This window comes from Phyllostomus hastatus, unplaced genomic scaffold (genome assembly GCF_019186645.2).
Source record: "Phyllostomus hastatus isolate PE091 unplaced genomic scaffold, TTU_PhHast_1.1 phas_scaffold_39, whole genome shotgun sequence".
Lineage (NCBI taxonomy): Eukaryota > Metazoa > Chordata > Mammalia > Chiroptera > Phyllostomidae > Phyllostomus > Phyllostomus hastatus.
In genome coordinates this window covers 17989757-18012025 of record NW_025334028.1, presented here as the reverse complement: position 1 = coordinate 18012025, position 22269 = coordinate 17989757, and the positions used below count along the sequence as shown (strand labels likewise).

The following is a 22269-nucleotide window of genomic DNA, read 5'->3' as shown; positions in this document are numbered from 1 at the left end:
AGAAACAGTGTTTGTTTTTGAAATCTTCAAGCATTTTTTTTCAAAAATGTTAGTGAATTTAGGGAAGTTATGGTTATATTTGTCAAGAAGAAATGTTCTAGTGGGTAAGCCACAGAGAGACACATATCTCCACTGATCAAATAATATTCTTTTGGATAAATAAACTGATTTTTTAAAAAAATAAAAGGTCTCTAAGACATTGGTCCATCTGTTAACATTAGTCACTCACAGTTTTGCGGTAATTAATAAAGAAATCTCTTTGTTGAGATCAGCTGAGCTCTGGCAATGAAATAAAACTTGATTATGGGAGAAGATGAATAGTGACTTGTGGCCGGGAGATACATTCCTAAAATGTTCAATTCTTTTGAGAGGTTTGGGCACTTCAGGTTGCCAATGTCTTATCTAGGTCACTGACAAAAGTGTCAAGCAGAACCAGGCCCTGGTTTAACACCTGCTAAACATTATTTATGTCTGGCGTCTGACATGAAACCATTTGTAACCGTTCTATTTATTGATATCCTGAGCTCCCTTCTGTGTTTCCAGATCTGGAGTGTAGTAGTGCTCTCGGCGTTCAGCTGATAGATTTGCCTGAATATATAGTTCCCTGAATTAGCATAGGAATCTTCTTTCAATGACTCTATTTGCTTTTATTTATAGTTCTGACATAGTGGAAATTGTATGAGACAAAGATGAAGAGACTTGTATTTTAGCTCTAGCTGACCCTAGCTAATTGTGTAACTTTGTACCAATTGCTTCATCTCTCTGGACCTCAGAACATGAAGGTTAGCCCCGATCAGCATTTCCCAACCCGTGGCCTTCAAATTCCAGACGGTCCTAACTACTGCTAACTGCCCACGACTGCCCAGAATTGTCTGACTGAGTGCTACCGCTGCATGTGAAATATGGTGGACTTATAAGGTTCCTAAGAGGACTTTTGAAAAGGGAGAGAAACACTGGCTTAGGTTATGGGTAAGCTTCTACCTCTCTGTTATCTTTTGACTCACAGACTCTGCTTCTACATTTGACAAAAGTAAGAATATTTGACAAGAGTAAGAATAATCACTTCTATTTTACAGTAAAATAAATTTTAGGCATAGAAAAGTGTAATCAATTAATTTTCTCCATATTATATAATGACTTCTTAGCATTTTCTTTTGAGTAAGTCTGTTTTCTTCAGTTTAGTATGACATATAATCTTTATTATGTTTGGGACCTCTCTCTGACAATTAAACAACCATGGACGTGTGATTATGTATTTGATTTAATTAAAATGTTGTTCTTTAATTGACAAATTTCAATGAGAAGCAGGAGCAGACTATTCAATAAGTTATTTCCATAAAATACACAATTCGACTTCTCCCAGATTTGCGTGGTAGAGTTGCACTGTCATCTAACCGAGCTGTGGAATCCTGGCGCTCTGCGGAGCTACCTGATGCCAGGCCCTCTTTTAATAGGTCAGGAGATATTTCATCTATGATGTCAAAATTCACAAGACATTTGAACTGAGAATGCTTATTACGTACTCAGAAGGACACCAGGTAAATTTGCTTAGGTCAAACAGACAAACTGTATTTGGAATTGACGTCTTTAGAGATCAAGCTTCTATTGATATTTTTAAAACTAACCTTGGTAAAAATCACAGGTAGGACACATTATAGGGAGCTCTAAATACACACTGATGTGGCGTGTGTTGCTTGATGAATGACAGGAACTGTGGCATTTCTTAGCTGCCTGGAGAAGGATACACTTTCTAAAAGCTGGTGAGGTTTTAAAAAAATGTAGCCAGAAAATATGATGTTTTCATCTTAAAAGTGGAAGTTGAGTGGTGTAAAACATAATTTCAATGATTCTCTTCTTTCAGATCCCAGACCGTATGTTGTGGGTAAGGGTTACACTGTGGGTTTATTTTAAGGGGTTCATGAACTTATTTAGGCAAAGTACCTTAACTATTGACTAATATACTTTGTATATTTATACTGATTTATTTTAATCTACAGTATTATGACTAATATAATATTAATTCAATAAAATGTCTCAGTGAAGTTATTGTATCTTTTTACAGTATCTTTTCATGATATAGATAAGTATTTTAATCTACTGATCTTAAGAGTTCAAGAATTATTACTTGAAGGGTCTATGACATTTTATTCGTGAAGGGCCCTCACTTTGAAAAGGCTGGGAACCACTATCAATGTGTTTCAGGTGGAGCGACAGCCGGGTACAGAGCTGTTTTTGGCACAGGGCTCTGCCTCAGCTGCCTGTGTGCGGTGGTACAGACCAAAGTGTGCCTGCGAGGAAGCAGTCTTAACTAGTATCAACAGGCCACAGACTACACTTTAGTTATAAGAACAGTGCTTGGTGTGAGGATTATTTTTCTTCCAAATTCAAAATAAGGTAATGATTTTTTCTTGCAAATTCAAAATAAGGTGTTACCTTATTTTTGAATTACTAGACCAAAATAACAATAAAAACGGCAGATTCTAAATGTTTTATTCAATCTTACACCTGTAAATTACTAGGATTTCAAAGTTAGTGAAACCATAACAGATATTACTGTGGGAGGAAGAACATGATCAAGTATTAGCTGGAAGAAATATGAAACAGCTATATGTATAGGCAGCTATGCTTCAGTGAAACTTTAGTTAAGGCAAGTGAGGGGGCTACTGCCTTCTAGTGGCGCCTTCTCTCTCTCACTTAAGTGCCTTAATTGTTTCCCTAGAGAGTTTCCTCTTGTTTATTCAGAGTACAACCATTTAAAAAAAAAAAAAAAAACAGTCTGCCTTCTATTGTCAATGTAATCTTTTTTAAAAATAATGTTTCTTAATTATAGTTGACATACAATATTATCTTCATTTCAGTGTACAGCATAATGGTCAGACATTTATGTAACTTATAAAGTTAGCACCCTGATAAATCTAATACCCATCTGAGACCATACATAGCTATTACAAAATTATTGACTGTATTTCCTGTGCTGTACTTTAGATACTTGTGACTGTTTTTATAACGGGCAATTTGTACATCTTAATCCCTTCCCCCTTTTCGCCCATTCCCTCAATACCCCTCCGATCTGAAACCATCAGTTTGTTCTCTGTATCTATGAGTTTGTTTCTGTTTTGCTTGTTGATTTTGTTTCTTAGATTCCACATATAAGGGAAATTATATGGCATTTGTCTTCTCTGTCTGCCTTATTTCACTCAGGGCAATACACCCTAGGTCCATCCGTATTGCATACACAGCAAGGTTTTATTCTTTTTATGGCTGAGCAATATTCTATCACATGTATGGGTCCTGCCCATATGATGTCTTTGACCCTCCTGCTACCAAATTCAGTGTGGGTTCTTCTGTATATCCTTAGTTATTGGAGTTTTGTTCAGCTAGTCTTCAGATGGTTCTCAGTAATGGTTGTTCTACCATTTAGTTCTAATTTTGATGTAGTCGTGGGAGGAGGTGTGCACAGCATTTGCCTACTCTACCATCTTGACTAGAAATCTCTCAGTGTATTGAGTTGGCTAGAAATTCATTTGGTTTTTCCCGCAAGTTGGCTCTAGCAGTGCTTAGTTGTCTTGAACTTCATTTGAAAAAATTTTGTTAGCTTCTATTGCAACAGATGTTGTATCAGTGTGCATTTTTTAAAAAATCAAAATTTGTGAATTTTTGTGTAGCCATGTTAGTATTGAACATGGAAGAAAAATAAAATATTTCAGTGTATCACACTTTATTATATCAAGAAATATAAAAATGCAACTGAAATGCATAGAAAGACTTGTACAGTGTATGGAGAAGGTGCTGTGACTGAATGAATAAGTCAAAAGTGGTTTATAAAGTTTTGCGCTAGAGATTTCTTGCTGGTCGATGCTCTATGGCCAGGTAGAGCAGTTAAAGTTGATAGTAATCAAATTGAGACATTAATTGAGAACAATTATCAGTGAGCTTTGTTTGCTGCTATCATAGATTTTTACGTGCAACAAAAAAATATTTGTTGAATATCTGTTATGAAACCACCTATATGCAAGTATTCATAAAAGAAGTACAAGATGATTCTTACCCCTGAAGGAACTTTTTACTTATTTTTTAAAAGATTTTATTTACTTATTTTTATAGAGAAGGGAATGGAGAGGGAGAGAAAGGGAGAGAAACATCAATACATGGTTGCCTCTCACACACCCCCACTGGGAACCTGGCCTGCAACCCAGGCATATGTCCTGACTTAGAATTGAACCCACAACCCTTTGGTTTACAGGCTGGCACTCAATCCATTGAGCCACATCAACCAGGGCCCTGAAGAAACTTTTAATACAGAAGAGGATATGTACTAACATGAAATTTATGGTCATTTTCTTACCACAGAGAACAATGTTTAATAATGTTTTATTTATTAGAAAAATAATTATTTGACATTATGTGCTTGATTCATATTGGTCACTGAGATGGTTTTCAGTGTTTAGCAAATTTATTTTTTAAAAGTTATAATGTTAGAAGACTTACAGTGTTAAATAAAATTGCCATAGGTAAGTGTGATGGGATGAAGAGAGGGGAGAAGTATATTCTTGTCTTAGCTGTGTCCCTTAACTGTCCTATTTACTTTTTTTCTGTCTCATAAGAAGAAGAAAGGCTGTTAAACCATCCCTGATCATTTCCTTTCCTTTCCTAGGTCATTAGAAGAGCATTGAAGGACCAGTTGTCATTGCAGTGCCATATTTAATATGGTGCTCACACTGGTGTGAGCACCTTGTCTCATACAATAAATGAGTGTCCAGAAAATGTCCGGCTTCTCAGTGGAGTTATTTCTCTTGATTTCAGATTCCTTGCTCCTTAGAGATAAAGTTGTATGTTAAGAACCAGAATAGAGATTTTAGAACTATTTCTATAACCATGTTCAGGAAACTCTTATCATGCAAGTAAAAGAATATAATTTGTACTAAATAATGCATTTGAATATGGACCCATGTATTATAGTAGTGATTTTCAACTTTTTTCATCTCATGGCACACATAAACCAATTTTAAAATACTCAGCACACCAAATATTTATTACACTTTTGGCCGATCTGACAAAAAAATTAGGTATAATATTTATTCATTCATACTGGATGGCTCTTGTTGTGTTGGCTGTTGTCATTTTTTATTTGACACCTAAGGAAAATAAGTCAATGTCCCTGACTGAATAGTCAGGTAGTGTATGTTTTAAAAATTCTTGAAGCACACCAGTTGAAAATCACTGTATTATTGGACTACGTAGTGGCAGTCAGATAATAATTTGAAAGGGTACTTGGCAGATTTAAAAATATCCTTAAATATTTTTAAAAGTTTGCCCATGTTATTAATGAGTCTTCTTCCAATTTTAATATGCATACAATTTATTTTTTAAAAATATTTTTGGATAATAATTTATAAACACATTTGAAAGAAAATCAATTTTGAAAATAGCCCAACTTTGAATACCTTAATTAAAATTTCTAAGGTATTTAGTTGTTTTGATAGAATAAATAATAGCTGATCATATGATATAGGAAAAATATGTGATGTAAACATTAACTGAATTAATGTATGTGTGATATTCAAATCATACTGCACTCTGGGCCAGTCAGGCACATATGAGATACTGTGTTCTAGTCTAGGCACCAGAGTTTAATGCTATCAACAAATTACAGAGTATACAGAAACAGAAAATGATGAAAATCCTATGCAAAATAGCTGAACTGGGGCAAAATACTGAAGATGTAGTGATACTTTCACTTTTTCAACTATGTAAAAGACTATAATGTAGAAGAAAAAGGAATGGGAGTGGAAAAAGATATTGTATCTAAATCCATAGAGTTAAAAAATGCCACTGTTTTCTATATAAAATATATCTCAAATTTGTACTTTTCTTTCTTTGTATTTAATGTCTCCTAGATTTGCCCTAGACTCTTTATTCTCAATATTTGTACTTTAATTTGAATTACTGTAATATACATGTATCTGGCTTTTAGTTCATTCCCTGACTTCATTCATCTTAATACTGTTACTCAATGATTTTTCTCAAAATATTGTTGATGTCGTGGAGCTACAACCATTCTGAACTGTGGCTGACCTTTAAAGTCCCCCATTCATAATTTATGCTGATTTGACCCTTTAGTCTTACATTCTACTATTTCCGATGGGCTGTCTACTCAAGTTTGTTCCTTCATTAGCTTACATATATGTTATGTTCTTTGTCAGTTCCATGCCTTTTCTTAAGTTCTATCCCTCATTTACCCATAACTTCCTCCCTATGCACTCAACACCTATCCATTCTTTGAGAGCCATTGCATGTTATTCTTTACTTGAAAGGCTTCTTAAACTAGTCTAGTCATAATAATTTTGTATCATAATTCTTAAAGTGTATTTTAACTATTCTTTAGTATTTGATTTTTTAGTAAGGTGTAGTTACAAAATACTTATTCTGTGATTTTGCACATCAATCTCATTCTAGTTAAATTTTATGCTGTTAGGATAGGTTATTGCAGTGATGACCTCAATTTATCCATGCCTGCTTATATCCATGTCATTGGATAGATGCTCATATTATGACCCTGGATTAGGCCATTTGCTATAATTTAGCCAAAAAGGTGATGAGCAAATGCAAGGGAAAAGAGACTTGAAAAATGTGCACTAATCTACTCCATCTACTCCTGGACTTGAGTAGGTTGGGAGTGTCTTTATTACTGCTTCAGTTTCACTAGGTGTAATCTGTCTATTCAGATTCTCTGTCTCTTCCTGATTTAGTTTTGAAAGATTGTATGTTTCTGGGAATTTATCCATTTCATCTAGGTTGACCAATTTATTGGCTTATAGTAGTTCATAACATTTTCTTACAATCCATTGTATTTCTTTGGAGTCACTTGTTATTTCTTCTCTTTCATTTCTGGTTTTATTTATTTGGGTCCTCTCTCCTCTTTTCTTGATGAGTCTGGTTAAAGGTTTATAGTCTTGTTTATCTTCTCAAGAACCAGCTCTTGGATTCATTGGTCACTTGTATTATTTTTTTTAGATTGTATTTCATTTAATCTACTCTGATCCTTATTATATCCTTTTTATACTCACTTTGCGCTTTCTTGTTCTTTTTCAAGTTCTTAAGTGTAAAATTAGGTTGTTCATTAAGCTTTTCTTGTCTCTTGAGATGGGCCTGTGATGCTATGAATTTCCCTCTGAGGACTGCTGTCTTGTGTTCCACAAGTTTTGGGTTCTTGTGTTCTCATTTTCATTCATTGCATGGTAAAAATGTATTTTGATTTCTTGCTTGATATCATTGTTGACCCACCCAGTGTTTCATAACATGTTATTTAGCTTCCACGTCTGTGTATTTTTCAGTTTTCTTCTTGTGATTGATTTCTAGTTTCATGACACTTTGGTCAGAGAAGATACCTGATATTGTTTCAATCTTAAATTTATTGACTTGTTTTTTGTCCTAATATGTGGTCTAGCTTAGAAAATGTGCACTTAAAAAAAATGTATATTCTGTTGCTTTGGGGTAAATGCTCTCTAAATATCAATTAAATACATTTGATTTAGTGTGTCATTTAAAGCTGTGGTCTCTTTGCTGATTTTTCTGTCTGAAGATCTATTCATTGAAGTCAATGGAGTATTAAAATACCCTACTAAGACTGTCTTTCTGTTGATCTCTCCCTTTATGTCCATCAAGATTTGCTTTACATATTTAGGTGCTCCTAGGCTGGATGTGTAAATGTTTACTAGGACTATATCCTCTTGTTGGATATTACCCTTTATCATTGTGTAGTGTTTTTTTTTTGTCTCTAACTACAGCCTTGATTTTAAAGTCTATTTTGTAAGATATTAGTATTGCTACCCCAAGCTTTTTTTCCCTTTCCATGGGCATGCAATATCTTTTTCCATTCCTTTACTTTTAGTCTCTGTGTATCTCTCATTCTGAAATGGATCTCTTGGAAATAGCATATAGGTGTTTCTTGTTTTCTTATCCATTCAGCTACCCTATGTCATTTGATTGGAGCATATAAGCCATTTAGATTTAAAGTGACTATTGATAGATATGTATTTATTACCACTTTAGTTGAAAATATTTTCCTCCTTTTTTTTCTTTCCTCCTCCTCCTCCTTCTCTACCTCCTCCTCCTCTTCTTCCTCCTTCTTCTTCCTTCTTCTCCTCCTTCCTCCTCCTCCTCTTCTTCTCCCTCTTCCTCTTCCTCCTCTTCCTCTTCCTCCTCTTCCTCTTCCTCCTCTTCCTCTTCCTCCTCTTCCTCTTCCTCCTCTTCCTCTTCTTCATCTTCCTCCTCTTCCTCTTCTTCCTCTTCCTCTTCCTCTTCCTCTCCTTCTCCTTCTCCTTCTTCTTCTTCTTCCAAGCCCTTTAACATTGTTTGCAATACTGGTTTGGTGTTAACAGAATTTTTTGCTTTTTTCTTGTCTGAGAGGTTCTTCATTTCTCCTTCAATTTTAAATGATAGGCTCGCTGGGAATAATAGCCTTGTTTGTAGTTCCTTGCTTTTCATCACCTTGAATATTTCATGCCAATCCCTTCAGGTCTGAAATGTTTCTGTTGAGAAATCATATGACAGTCTAATGAGAGATCCCTTGTAGGTAACTAACTGCTTTTTTTTCCTGCAGTTTTTAAGATTCTCTCTTGTCTTTAAGCTTTCCAATTTTAATTATGATGTGTCTTAGTGTGGGCCTCTTTGGGTCCATCTTGTTTGGGATTCTCTGCACTTCCTGGACTTTTGTGGTTTTTTCCCTCATCAGATTAGGGAAGTTTCCAGTCATTATTTCTTCAAATAGGTTCTCAATCCTTCGCTCACTCTCTTCTCCTTCTGGTATTTCCATGATGCAAATGTTGCTATGCTTCATGTTGCCCAAAGTTTTCTTAAACTCTCCTTATTTTTTAAATTCTTTTTCCTTTTTGCTTCTCTGCTTGTGTTTTTTTTCTACCTTGTCTTCCAAATTACTGATTTGATCCTCTGCTTCATCTAACCTGATGTTTATTTCTTCCAATGTATTATTTACTTCAGATATTGTATTCCTTATTTCTGACTGATCATTTTTTATGGGTTCTATGTCTTTTTTCATGCTGTTAAGCATTCTTATAATCATTACTGTAAACTCTATTATATCTGATAAATTGCTTGCATCCATTTAATTTAGTTCTTCTCTGGAGAATTCTCTTGTTCTTTCAAATGAAGCTCTTTCTTTGTCTTCTCATTTTGGCTGCCTCTTTGTGTTTGTTTCTATGTATTAGGTAGATCTGCAAAGGCTTTGGTGCAGACCCATATCACATGCTGCTTGTGATTGGCCCTGGGCAACCTGTTTGGAACTATCAGTGATCCACAGTGTTTGGCTCCTTCTACTGAGCCTGGATGTATGTTGACAGAACCTTGCTGTGAACCAAGTGTGGTTTTTACCAGCACCGGGTCTGGGGTATGATGAGCTAAAATCTCAAGAGCTCCCGGAGATCTGCCTTGGCCTGCACCCTTTCTGTTACTCTTTGTCTCTGCAATAGCCTCTAGCTGTACTTTTCTAGCTGTACATAGAAACCATAAAAAATGAGCAGCCAGGTTTAAGCTCCATAAGGTGGGGTAAGAGTGATTCCTGTGGGTGGGGCTACTGCTTCTCCCAAGGCTGATGCTTCATTCAGGGAAATGTTGCCTGAGAAAGGTGGCTGCTGCAATACAGGGAATGTCTCAGCAAAGGAATCCTAGCAGCTGACTGTTTGGCTCTGTCCCCAGAGCCACCAATCCCAGATTCTCCTCATGCTTCTCTAGTCAACTTTGCCCTCCCTCTGCCAGTGCCCAGGGGAAGTTGCTACACATGAATTTTTGTGTGTTGCCTTTTTAAGAGACTCTGCATCTTTAGCCTTCTTTCCCTGGTGGACAGAATCCCTACTACTTTTCACAGCTGGATGTTATTTGGTTTCCTTTTCTAGTTCTGGGCTCTGCACTCAAGAGTCCAGCTTGGTTTTTGACCTTACACTTCTCAGGGGGAACCCCCAGCTACTGACATATGCCTCTGGAGCTTCAGCTGTTGTCCATGGGAGCCTAGCCAGGCCTCTCACATCTCTGCACTTCCTACCAGTTTTGTCATGGTAGTGCTGTTTCTTCCATAAGCCCTTTGTTACAAGGCTTCTCTCTAGGTAGCATTCAGTTAGTTTTTCAGGACAATTTTTCTATAATTTAGTTGTAATTCTATTTTGGTCTTGGGAGGAGGTTAGTGTAGCTTCCACCTACTCCGTGGCCATCTTGGATCTCAAAATATAGAATTCATAGTAAGTGTAATCCTGGCTTGCACTTTGGGTTTTTAAAAAAATTTCTATAAAGAAGGATACTGAGACAATTGGCAAGATCTAAATGTGGACTATATATTACAAAATAGTAATTTATCAATGTAAAATTTCCCAAATTTAAGTAAAAGATTTTGTTTATTTATTTTTAGATAGAGTGGAAGGAAGGGAGAAAGAGAGGGAGAGAAACACTGATGTGAGAGAGACATCAATTGGTTGCCTCTTGTATGTGCTGATGTGTTCAACCTGGAACTGAACCTGCAGCATAGGCATGTGCCCTGACTGGGAATCATATGGGTGACCTTTTGCTTTGTGGGAGGATGTCCAACCTGCTGAGCCACACCAGTCAGGGCAAAATTTCCTAAATTTCATAATTAGGTTGTGGTTATATAGGAGAATAATTCAACAAAAATACTAGTACCAAATTTACTAATAATAATTATGTGTATATGTACAAACACACACATATACATATATAGTAATAAAATTACTACTCTAAGAGGGAACAGTGGGTGGAGAAAGAAAGAACAGAGTATGATGAAATGCTAAGAATTTGGTGAATCTTAGGTTAAGGGTAAAAGGGAATTCATTATACTATTCTTATATCTTTTTAATATATTTGGAATTTTTGTTCAAAATAGAAAGTAAGAAAAAAGAGGTAAAAGCCAGTACTCACCAAGAAATTTAAACACTTTAATTTATAAAGGATGTAGGTCACTTGTTTAGAGTGGAATGTCTGTTGAGCACTAAGGATGAGCTTCTAGGTACTCTATCAACTCCAATGTTATCATTCATTTTCCTCAGGAATTTGTTCTTTAGTCCATGATGAAAGACTGGGGAGGGAAAATGGGAAATGTTCAATGAATGCGATAGACTGAGTGGCCAGAAAAAAAACTTGGAAATCTTCAAGCTTACCGGATCTTCTTATAGATACAAAATTTACAAGTAGATTCTAAGAACAAATTTATTCCAACATTGTTTCTAAAAATAGTGTAGCATGACCTATCATTCCACTGGAAGAGTTTGTCTCACTGCAGTGGGAGCTGTTTACTTTACTGTTAATAGCAGATAAAAGAGGAGAGACATTGCACTGCATTTTTTCCTTTGGATAGGAGACCCAGAAATGAAACCTAAATCATTCAGTGGTCTCTAAAATGTTCAGAGTACTTTATTGTGCAGATTGAGCTATGGAATGCTCAGGAATTTAGCATAATGACTCTGGTTAAAATTTATGTGGAATTCTCTGATTTCTTTACCACTGTAATGTGTACAAATATGCAAAACCACTATTTTTCTGGAAAAACTCTGGAATGCTACAGAATAATTTGAGATATTTACTATTTCAGGGAAATGTTTCACAGCAGGAAATTTAATAATTGGTTACAAGATGTTGAAGATACTCTTTCAGTAAAATACACAACTAAAATAAGCACAACAGTATGAAATTAAACTACAAATGTTTAGTTCCAAATACTGTAAGAGGGTGAATACTTTAGGTACTTTAAGTATTGATTTCAACATCTTTTTTCAAAGTACTGATTTTGGTAAGAAGTACAGCCAAAAAAGGTGAACTAATTGCATGTATATGATAAGTTCGTCTCAGTTAAAAATAGTGGCCCTTTTCCTAGATAGTTTCAAATGAAAACATTGGATTGAAAGATAGAAATGTAAAGCTTTGCTGTAATTGAGACTACTTGAGGATAAGAGATAAACACATAGCTTAGTAATAAATTTATTGGTTAAATAAAAATCAAAGAGTAAATTTTGGTTGAAATAGAACTTTCCTTAAAAGTATGCTATGCTTTTTGTTGTTGACAGAAACTAGAGCCACAGATATAAAACCTTCCTTCGCCTTCACTGTCCAACCAGTGTGCTTAGTGCAGAGGCAAACAGCTGCAAAGTACCAGAGTTCTTACTCAGCATCAGTTAACAAAATCATCATCAGAATACGTTTGTGTGAGAACTCTCTTAACAAGTCTGAAGCATGTAGCTCTAGTAAACATAACAAAGAGTTAGTATACAAAGTACACAAAGATTAATGCTCTCTTAAGAAAAAAAATTTTCCTGCAACTTGAACCAGGGTACAGGGGAAACATTTTTCTCTCAAAATGCTCAAAAATCTGACTTTTTGTGTGTTTCTGTGATTTTTTCTTGTATAAATGAAATAACTGGGTCATAGCTTGTCATTTTTAGATATGTTTTATCCTTTCTCACTGAGCCCAGGTGCCATACGATTAACACTCCCTGGTTTAGCCCCATTCCTTAGCACTCCAGACTGTCACTGGTTAGAAGTGATGAAGTGTGTCTTGGTTTCTTCCTATTTATAGAACAGAGGTGATGACCAAAAATGACAGATGGGCTTTATACTAGTTAGGGTTTAAGTGAAAGTCTTAAACTTCAAGCTTATGTTAACATCCCCTTATCCTTTGCTAATTAGTTTCTATTAATTAACCATACATACACCTGGAAACTGGAAAAGGCAAATTATCTTCTTTACTTACTAAATAAGAGCTTCTAAATAATTGTAAAGCTCTAAATTAATGAACCTTAGTATATCCTTGTAACTGTTATTCAGGGAGCTTTCCCCCACACAGCATGAATCATTAAGTTTTAATATTTTATAATTACCTAAGAAGAAAGAGGCAATCCATTATCCTGTTTATATTCATTTGTATCTTATACCATCCTTATATGAAAGATTATAAGTTCTATTAATATCTATAGGTAAAATTTTATTAGGTGCTATGGAAGCATTAAAAAGCCATACAACTCAACCTTTGGAACCAGGAAAACTTCCAGAGAAAGTAATGTCTGAGCTAAGAACCAAAGGAAGTAGGAGCAAGGAACTGAATACCAGAAGTGAAGGGGGAAGGAGGAGTCAAGGACTCCAGATGGGAGAGCATGTTAGTGAGAGTCACCAGCATGAGCAAGACCCGAGATTAGAGACAGCATGGTGTGAGCCTAGACACTGGTGTGGCATGAGAAGAGATGAGCTTGCTCATGTCAAGTACTGAAGGCAACTTCTATCTTTCTTCAGATTTGGAGCTTTACCTTAAAGGCAATGAGCAGCCATTGTAGATTTTTATAAGTATGACAGACAATATTAAAATCACTCTGTCTGCATTTGGAAATGGATCAGAACAATGAAAGAAATACTGTTAGAAATACAGTTGACCTTTGAACAACCTGGGGGGTACCGCCCTCCCCACCCCCACAGTGGAAAATTCACATATTACTTTTGACCCCTAAAAAACTTAACTGTAACTGCAGGAAATTGGCTCTAGTACCCACGCAGATACCAAACTCTGCAGATACCAAACTCTACAGGTGCTCAAGTCCCTTCTATAAAATGTTATAGAACAATGAATGTAACTGGCCTTCTACATGGTGGATTCCCAATCACAGATCAAAACTACTGCTCTCCATCTGCGGTTGGTTGAATCAGAGGATGTGAAAGCCAAGGGTATGGAGGGCTGGCTGTATGTTTATTGAAGAAAATATCCACATATTAGTAGACCAAGCGCAGTTCAAGCCCCTGTTGTTCAAGGGTCAGCTGTACAGTTAAGAAGCTGTTGTACCAATCCAAACAAGGATGATAAAGATTGAAATCAAAGGATGGAGAGAAGTTGGCAGACATAAAAGAGATTTAAAAGTGGATTCTAAAGGACTTGGAAATTATTTGGATATAGAAAGAGAATAAGAGGGTAAAAGAGAGTATGTGTGTGTGTGTGTGTGTGAGAGAGAGAGAGAGAGAGAGAGATTGAGATTAAAAACTGATGTCTACAATTCTTACCAGGGCAACTGGTAGATGGTGGACATATTGCTAGTTATATATGTGGATATGGAGAGAGAGAATTCAGGTTCCAGATAAAGATTTGAATGTCGTCAGCATATACTGTAATTAAAACCCTGAGCATGCATGACCATCTGGGTTGTGTGTTAAGTGACAAGAATAGGCCTGAAACATAAAAGGACAAACATTGAGAGAATGAATTGAGCAAAACAAACCTGCAGAACAAGCTGAGATAGAATGTCCAAAGAAATATGAGGAAAATCTAGGTTCCATGGTGACAAAAAAAAAAAAAAAATCGAAGCCAGTATTATATGGGACTGAGTAATATAAATATCAAAGTATCTTCATGCTTATAGTGGCCCATACTTCGAAGACAATGCTTTTCCAGCCTTGACCATCTACTTGGCCACCTCTTAAGAGCAATATTTCAAGCTAAAAAAAAGTGTTATTCCATCGGTATTTCAATTATGTCACTTCAGTATAGGTTTTATGAGGTTTTTTAAAGAAAATAACACTACCAATAGCCATTTTCATTTGAGCAACCCATTTCCCTCCCTGTCCAGGTCTCAAATTTTAATTAGAGACATTTTAACCCCCAGTACTAAGAAAAGTTGCACTTTACCTACCTACATGACTAGAATATTTTAATTTTATCAATACTGAATTTTGAATTCATCATATTTTATTCTGGGAAATCAAGGAATTTGTGGCTTACCTCCAGTATTTGTGTAAGAACTTAAGATTTCCAGGATATTAGCTTCATCATTGTACTATCCTACTTTTTCTTGCCTTGATTTAAATTTTCTATTTATTTTATAGTCCATTATATACATTTATTTTTGCAGTGTCAATTATCTTTCACTATATATGCATGTATGTGTGTATATGTATTTAATTGTATGTGTGTATATACATATGCACACATATATATATATATATAATTAAATTCCATTTCATCAGTACAGATCTGTGGGATTAATGTCCATTTAATAAGAAAACTGAAATCTATACCTTTCTTTATGTTTCATATGTACTACCTAATTTCTAGAGAGCAATTCATTTTTAGTTCAGTAACCAATGTATTCTTATTTCAGTAATAGTAAATATTTAATAGAAATAGCCACAACTTAGTGCTTCCACTTGAAAAACTCCTTCAGGAAAGAGGTAGACACTGAGCAGACTATTGACGGTAAATTATTTGCCTTCCATTCTATCTGCTTCTCACCTCTGTGATTGAGGAGCCCAGATGCTGCTGCTCCATCATTGGCACAAACTCCTCTTCTCCAAGCACTGCTTTCACCTGCCCTGTTGCCACTCTGGTGAGGTGATGGATGTGCTTCTTCCAAACCTTACAGGCTTTACTCTCCAGAGGCAAGATTGGAATCCTTTCTGCTCTCCATTACATCTCTGAGACTGTTCCCCACCCAATTTCTTAGAAAAGTAATCCTACTTCTTTGAGGCTTCTGAGACTTGGCCTCTATGGCCTGCTTATTTTCTTTGTCATCTATCACTTGGCCACTCTCCTTTGTTCACCAAAAGCTGTGGCACCAGACTCCCAGTCTTGGCTCTGCTCCGATCCCTGCCATCACTGTAAGTTGCTTCAATATCCACAGTGTCCTTTCAACACTCTGGCCTCTCATTTTCTTACCTTCCTCATCTCCATGACCTTTTCTGTGCCATCTCAGCTACAGCCACACTCTGGACCTTTTAATCACCATAATCACTGATTTTCCATATTAGTGGTTTAAACATTGAGCACTCCCACTCCCACCTTTCCTCTTTCTGGCTTGCTTCTTCAACTGCATCTGCCTTGACAATTCTTTGACCTATTTGGACCCTCCGATGAGGGACCAGTCCCCATATCTACAGCTTTCTCTCTGTGTTTATCTTTCTATTCAATTTATTTTCCATTGTCTCTAATTGTAAGAACAGTTTTATCAATGCCATAAACGGTTTCTTTTTTTTTTGTCTTATCTCTTCTATCTGTCCAAAACACGTCCAGTGTGACCTCAGCTCTTCACTTTTTTTCTATATTTTTATCTGGACAGTGGAACAATTATGGAAACAAATCACCAGACAGGGCATATCAGTACCACCAGAGATTTACGGTCACCAACTTCAACTGGGTTGTGTGGCCCTGAAATCCTAGTGTGTTTCCCTATGGAACTTGCTTTCTTATTTGCTTAACTATTTCAAATTTCTCTAGTCTCCTGAATTCCTTAGACTATTATTCCATCTTCCCTTTTAGCCAGATAAAATCTAAACGATCAATTCCTGGTTTCCTCCCCACATCCCACCTACTCTCTGCATTCTTGCCTGAAGCATCTGAAGAGAGTCCTCTTCTCCTGTCTTGACCAATTTTCCTTCTGTGCTCAGAAATCCTCTTGTCTTTCAAGAACTTTTAGATTGGCTTAACCCTCCTCCTCATTGTATCTTCAACCTCTGTGCTCTTAAGGAGATTTTCCAGTTAACATTTCCACTTGATCTAATCATTCCCATCTTTAAAATAATGCTCTTGGCTCAACTACATAGCACATTTTAACATTAACAAGTTCAATCTATAAGTCGTAAGATCAGTAAAATCTATAAAATATTTTGAGGTACAACCTCACCAGCTGTACTTTTCTTGAACATGTGAATGTAACTGTGTTCTAAAATATTATCAAGGTTAACTCTCTACTGCCAGCAGGTGGCTCTCTGTCAAAAGAGACAGAATCATTACTTTCTTCTCACTATAGTTTTGCTATACATATTATCACTATATATATAAAATAAAACTTTATCAAAGTTTATATTTGTAAGTTTCATCCATTTTGAGATATGTATTCTATTGCATAAACATACCACAATGTATTGTTGAACTATCACATTTGATTAATGAAGAACTTAGACCAACTGAATGCAACCAAGGACAAAAAGAATGTAAAATGGATATTAGAAAAAGAAGCTATAAGTACAAATTTTGGCCTCTGATCAGTTGCAAAAATGGTGATTATAGTAGTTATGTATATTTCATCTTGTTATATCATGTATACCTTTTGTGTATCTATGAGAGGAGACCCCTAAATTGAATTATCTTCTGAAGGGTGACCCCTTGTAGTACAGGCTTCCCCCACTAGGTGGCTGTTCTAGGAACCCATCTATATCAAAATACCAGCTGGTGTTGTTGTAAGAGGCTGCATTTGGCTTCAGTGAAATTTTCTGAAGACTCCTTCAATGTGTTTGCCCACTTCATGTTGGGTGATTTATGAGCACACTTGCCCATACCATGCTGAGTGTTCAGCAGCTTTCAACCAAAATGGCATGACCCCCGTGCCCCACTCTCCCTATTCACCTGATCTTGCCCTGAGTGACATTTTTTTGTTTGTTTTCCCAGATGAAAAACATCCTTGAAGGGAAACATCCTGCTTATCTGGAAGAGGTGAAACAAAAAAAAATGGCAGAAGTACTTCCCAAATAATTCAAATGACAAATTATTTGAATTATTTGGGAAATACTTTATAATATAGCAACTTATTAAATTCTCAAAGACATTAGTAAGGTAATAGGTAATGGAAAGTTCTTATAGCCAATATTAAACATGACATTTTATAGGTAAAAAAATCCTGACATTATTATCATAAATTATATTAAAACTCACTTGTTAAAACAGTAACTATAGCCAATATCTACATTGCCACCTTAGAAAATTAAGAATTGGACATTAAATGTTTAATTTTTCTTGCATACATAAGCATGAACAATAAACCTCATACTTACCTTGTCTGATTTACTCAGATAAGAAGAGCACAAATACAGAGCTAAAATCTTTTGCCCAGGGACAAAATTTTCTTCTTTCAAATGAGAAAGGCTTAAATACATGCAAACTGAAGATAACACACCATTGTTTGTATAATCCTGTGAGTCATGCTCAAGCCTCTTGTCTGGACAGTGAGAATATCTCCACCACACGAAAATAGACTGATTCAGGGTTTCTTAGAAATAGTGCTCTAGCTACAGTGCAATAACAATACTGGGGCAAAACTATCAGGTCTCATAACACCTCCTCTTGAGTGATGGGTAAGGTAGTATTTAATTGTTCAGAAGTCCTACGAGGCTGAAGTACTTTTAAAGCTTAGTGCAAATGAACCACACATATTTTTAAGTGAATTAGAGGGAAATATTTTTAGCTTTCATAGAAAATATACTGATGTAAGTAAAATTCTCAACTACTAAAAACATCACTTCTCAAAAAAAAAACAAAACAAAAACAAAAACACCCCAAACCAAATACATGAAAATCTGCTTGGGTAGAAATATCACATCAGATTATATGAACTCATAAACACAGGATTTTGAGTTATTGCCTATTCTCTACTCACAGCGCACTCATTGCCCGCAGATGGTAAAGCAGTTTACATCCTTAAGAAATATCCGGGGGAGGAGATTCTGTAATGCCTCTGGGAATTCTTTTAGTACTTTATAACCCTTGCTGTCAGGAAGCTATTCTTCATATTTACCCTAAATCCCACAAACCAAAGTTTAGACCCATTTCCTTTGGTTCAGTCCTCAGTGGACATGGAGAACAGCTGGTCACCATATGCATAATATTCCTTTATAAATTAGAAGGCTGAAGTCATTTCAGTCTTTTCTATCGGATAATCATCCCATTCATTTAACCTGTCCTCTTATCACCTATTTACAAGTCCTTAATCATTTTAATTCATGCCTGTGAATTTGAAGTTTTTCATCTCTCATAAATTGTGTACAAGACACTTCAATATTTGTACTAGAGCTGAGAGTAATTCTTTTCTTTTTACAGCTATGACCTTAAATCCCTAATATCATATGCACTGTTAAATAATATTATGCATTTTTAATAGGTTATTATTTGTGTTCTCTGTGATTACTGTCTTCTCTTTAGCTAAGCCACACATTCTTGAAATTAATTAGTGTATATTTTCCTCTTTTCCTATTTTCCTGTATTTAGATTACTTAATGAATATAAATCTCTTTTTAAAAATTTTTCAATTACAGTTTACACTCACATTAGTTTGTATAGTTTTAGGTATGCAGCATAGTGGTTAGACAATCATATATTTTACAAAGTTTTCCCCCTGATATTTCTAGTACACAGTTATTACATGTTATTGACTCTATTTCCTATGCTGTACTTTACATCCCCATAAGTATTTTGTGACTATCAATAAATATTTAAACTTAATTTCATTTTTTTTCTGACTGGGACAAATTATCTGATTATAGTGGCAAATATTCTAATTTGAAACTACCTATGATTTTAAATTATGTGCCCTGTATGCCAATGGGATAATCAAATAAAATATAAAAAAATGAAAATTCAACATAAACTGTAAAAAATACATGGCTTACTGGTCAATGATGCCTTTGAAGATTTTTCTCCCTGGGAAATATTTCCATTGAATAGTAACATTAGCTAGGCAATCTTTGGGGGCAAACACACACACTCTGTTTGGGATGTGGATTTCCATTGATGCCACAGTGAGTTCATCCTTCAAGCATCATTATCTTTGTTTGTTGTAGACAGATCAGAAAGGACCCTCTGTGAGCTTGTGCCATTTGGCTATAGTGTATGCTGGCCTGTTCTGCAGTAGGGTTTTATCTGAATTATCTCACTTCTTTTGTGTGCCACCAAACTGGGAATCTGAGCTGCAGAATTCTTGCCAAAACCACAAAAAACAGTGTGTGCAGAAATCTCACTTACAGTCTGACTAGAAACTGAAAGAAAGGGCTGACACTCATGCCAGATGGCATTTTTCTAGGGTCATGGTTTCCATTCCTGAAGTGGTTCTATTCAAGTCAAGATAAATTATAGCTATTCTAAGCACTTCTGTCATTCTGCAAAAAAAAAATGTTAGAGTGGTCCCAAGAGAATTTTTTTCATAAAGCCATACCGCTAATGATTCTGTTGTTCCTAAAGTATTTGACAAATGATTTTCTAATTAAATTTAACTATTTGGAGGGAATTGTTGTTGAACTTTTAAGCCTACAATTTCTAAGACGCATTTGGAAGGAAGAAGCATTAACTCTTAACTTTATAATTTCTAAAGTGCCCCTTTCTTTAACAACAACAAAAAAAGACAGCAAATGCATTGGCTCTTACAACAGAATTTACATTACCAAAGAAATACTAAAATTGACATTTAAAAAACTAAGGAATGAATCATTCTTGATTTTGTCTTTTTAAAAAAATACATAGTCACTTAGTATGAACTTTTGCAGGGTACTTCTCCATTCTTTTTCAAAAGCAGATGTACAGAGAATATCCTATTTTAAGTTGTTTGTGAGTTAGGTAATAGTTCCTCATTGCTCTGAGTTGAAAAATAATCTGTATCTTTTAGTGTTCATTCAGAACTACATTTAACAAAATGACTTAAAAGTCTCAAATTTACTCAAGAAATATTTTTTGAGCACCTTCTATGGACAGGTGATATTCTTTGTTCTTGGGATGCATTGGTAAGTAAAATAAACCAAGATTCTCAAGCAGCTTACCATCTAGAAACAGATAATAAGCATAATAACTAAATTAAATATATTAGAAGGTGACACGTGCCATGGAAAAAAAGAAAAAATAGAAGAGAAAAAAGTAGATCAGGAATACAAATGTACAAAGAATTGGGTAATTTGTAGTATTGATAGGACTTGAGAAATGCCTTAAAAGAGGGGAGAAGATGGCCAAGTAGAGGAAGAGCATTCTAGACAAAGGGAATAGCCTATGCAAAGACCCTAATGCGGGAGCTTGCCAGGCACGCTCATGGATTCCAATACTTCTGAAGTATGGTAAGGGATTGGGGCTGGGGTTTGAAGAATAGGAGTTCAAAGAGGTAATGGGGGTCAGATCCTGAGGGGACTTGGAAGCTATTAAAAAAACTTTGGTTTTAACTATGAGTAAGATGAGAGAAGAGGATTTTAAGCAGAGAAATGACATGGTCTGAACTATTTTTGAAGGATAATTCTGGTTGCTTTGTTGAGACTAGAATGTATGGCAGTAAACAGAGAAGTAGGGAAACCTCTAAGAAGGCTATTGAATAATTCAAGTGAAAAACGATGGTGTCTTAGAACCAGCTAAATGGTCTGACTATGGCTTTTTTTTTTTTAAGGTGAGACACAGGATTTCTAGATGCAATGGATACGTAACATGAGAGAAAGAAGAGTAAAGGATAACACACAAGACTTCTGATACAAATATACATATATAACATAAAAATCTACAGATAAGCCTGAAGTTCAGAAAAGTGGACTGGAATGGGAACATACATTTGAGGGTCCTGGACTATGTTATTTAAGGCCATTAGGTTGAATGAGATCATGAAGGAAATGAGTGTTGAGAATGGTGGAAGACCAAGAACTGAGCCATGTGGTAGACCAACATTTTGAGGTTGGGGCAAAGAGGAATTAAAAACAAAGGAGACTGAGAAAGAGAAACTAGTAAGGAAAGAGAAACATCAAGTGAAAAATTTTATATAAATATTTATGTCAAGGAGGAAAGACTAATCAACTATATTAAATCCTGCTGATATTTCAAGTAAGATAAAGCAGAATTGATCATTAGATTTAGTAGTGTGCAAGTCATCAATAAACTCTTTAATAAAGTCATAAAAAAACAATAAACTTTTGATGTAATGATGGGTAAAAGCCTAATTTTGCAGCACTTAATGGATTAAGGACAGAATGGGAGGAGTCAGAGAAAGCAAATACATATAATTTTTTTGAGGAGTTTTATTAGAAATGAGAGCAAAAAAAGGAGGGTAGTTTTCAGAATGAGTGAGGTTAAAAGTAGGTATTTTTTTAGTGTTGTTTCTTTAATTTAATCATTATTGCATTTTTTCCAAAAAGCAGAGTTTTCTAAATTGTATTTTATTGATTATACTATTACAGTTTTCCCAATTTTTCCTCCTTTGCCCCCCTCCACTTAACAGTCCCCACTCCCTTAGTCAATCCCCACACCATTGTTGATGTCCATGGGTCATACATATAAGTTCTTTGGCTACTCCATTTCCTATTCTGTACCTTACATCCTCCTGGCTATTCTTTAACTATCTATTTGTACCTCTTAATGCCCTCATCTCTTCAGCCTTTCCCCCACATCCCTGCCATCCAGCAACCATCAAAAAACTTTCTCCATATCCATGATTCTGTCTTTGTTCTTCTTGTTTGCCTAGTTTGTTTTTTTAAATTCAATTGTTGATAGGT

The 22269-nt window shown here is 35.5% G+C and overlaps 1 protein-coding gene across 1 annotated transcript in view; it reads left to right on the top strand.

Moving 5' to 3' along the window:
- Positions 1-790: 790 nt before the first annotated feature.
- HPGDS (hematopoietic prostaglandin D synthase) overlaps positions 791-22269 on the top strand; it is a 94645-nt gene continuing 73166 nt past the window's right edge. The window contains exon 1 of the mRNA XM_045820427.1: positions 791-969. The gene's annotated coding sequence lies outside the window, so the exon portion shown is untranslated. The remainder of the gene's footprint in view (positions 970-22269) is intronic.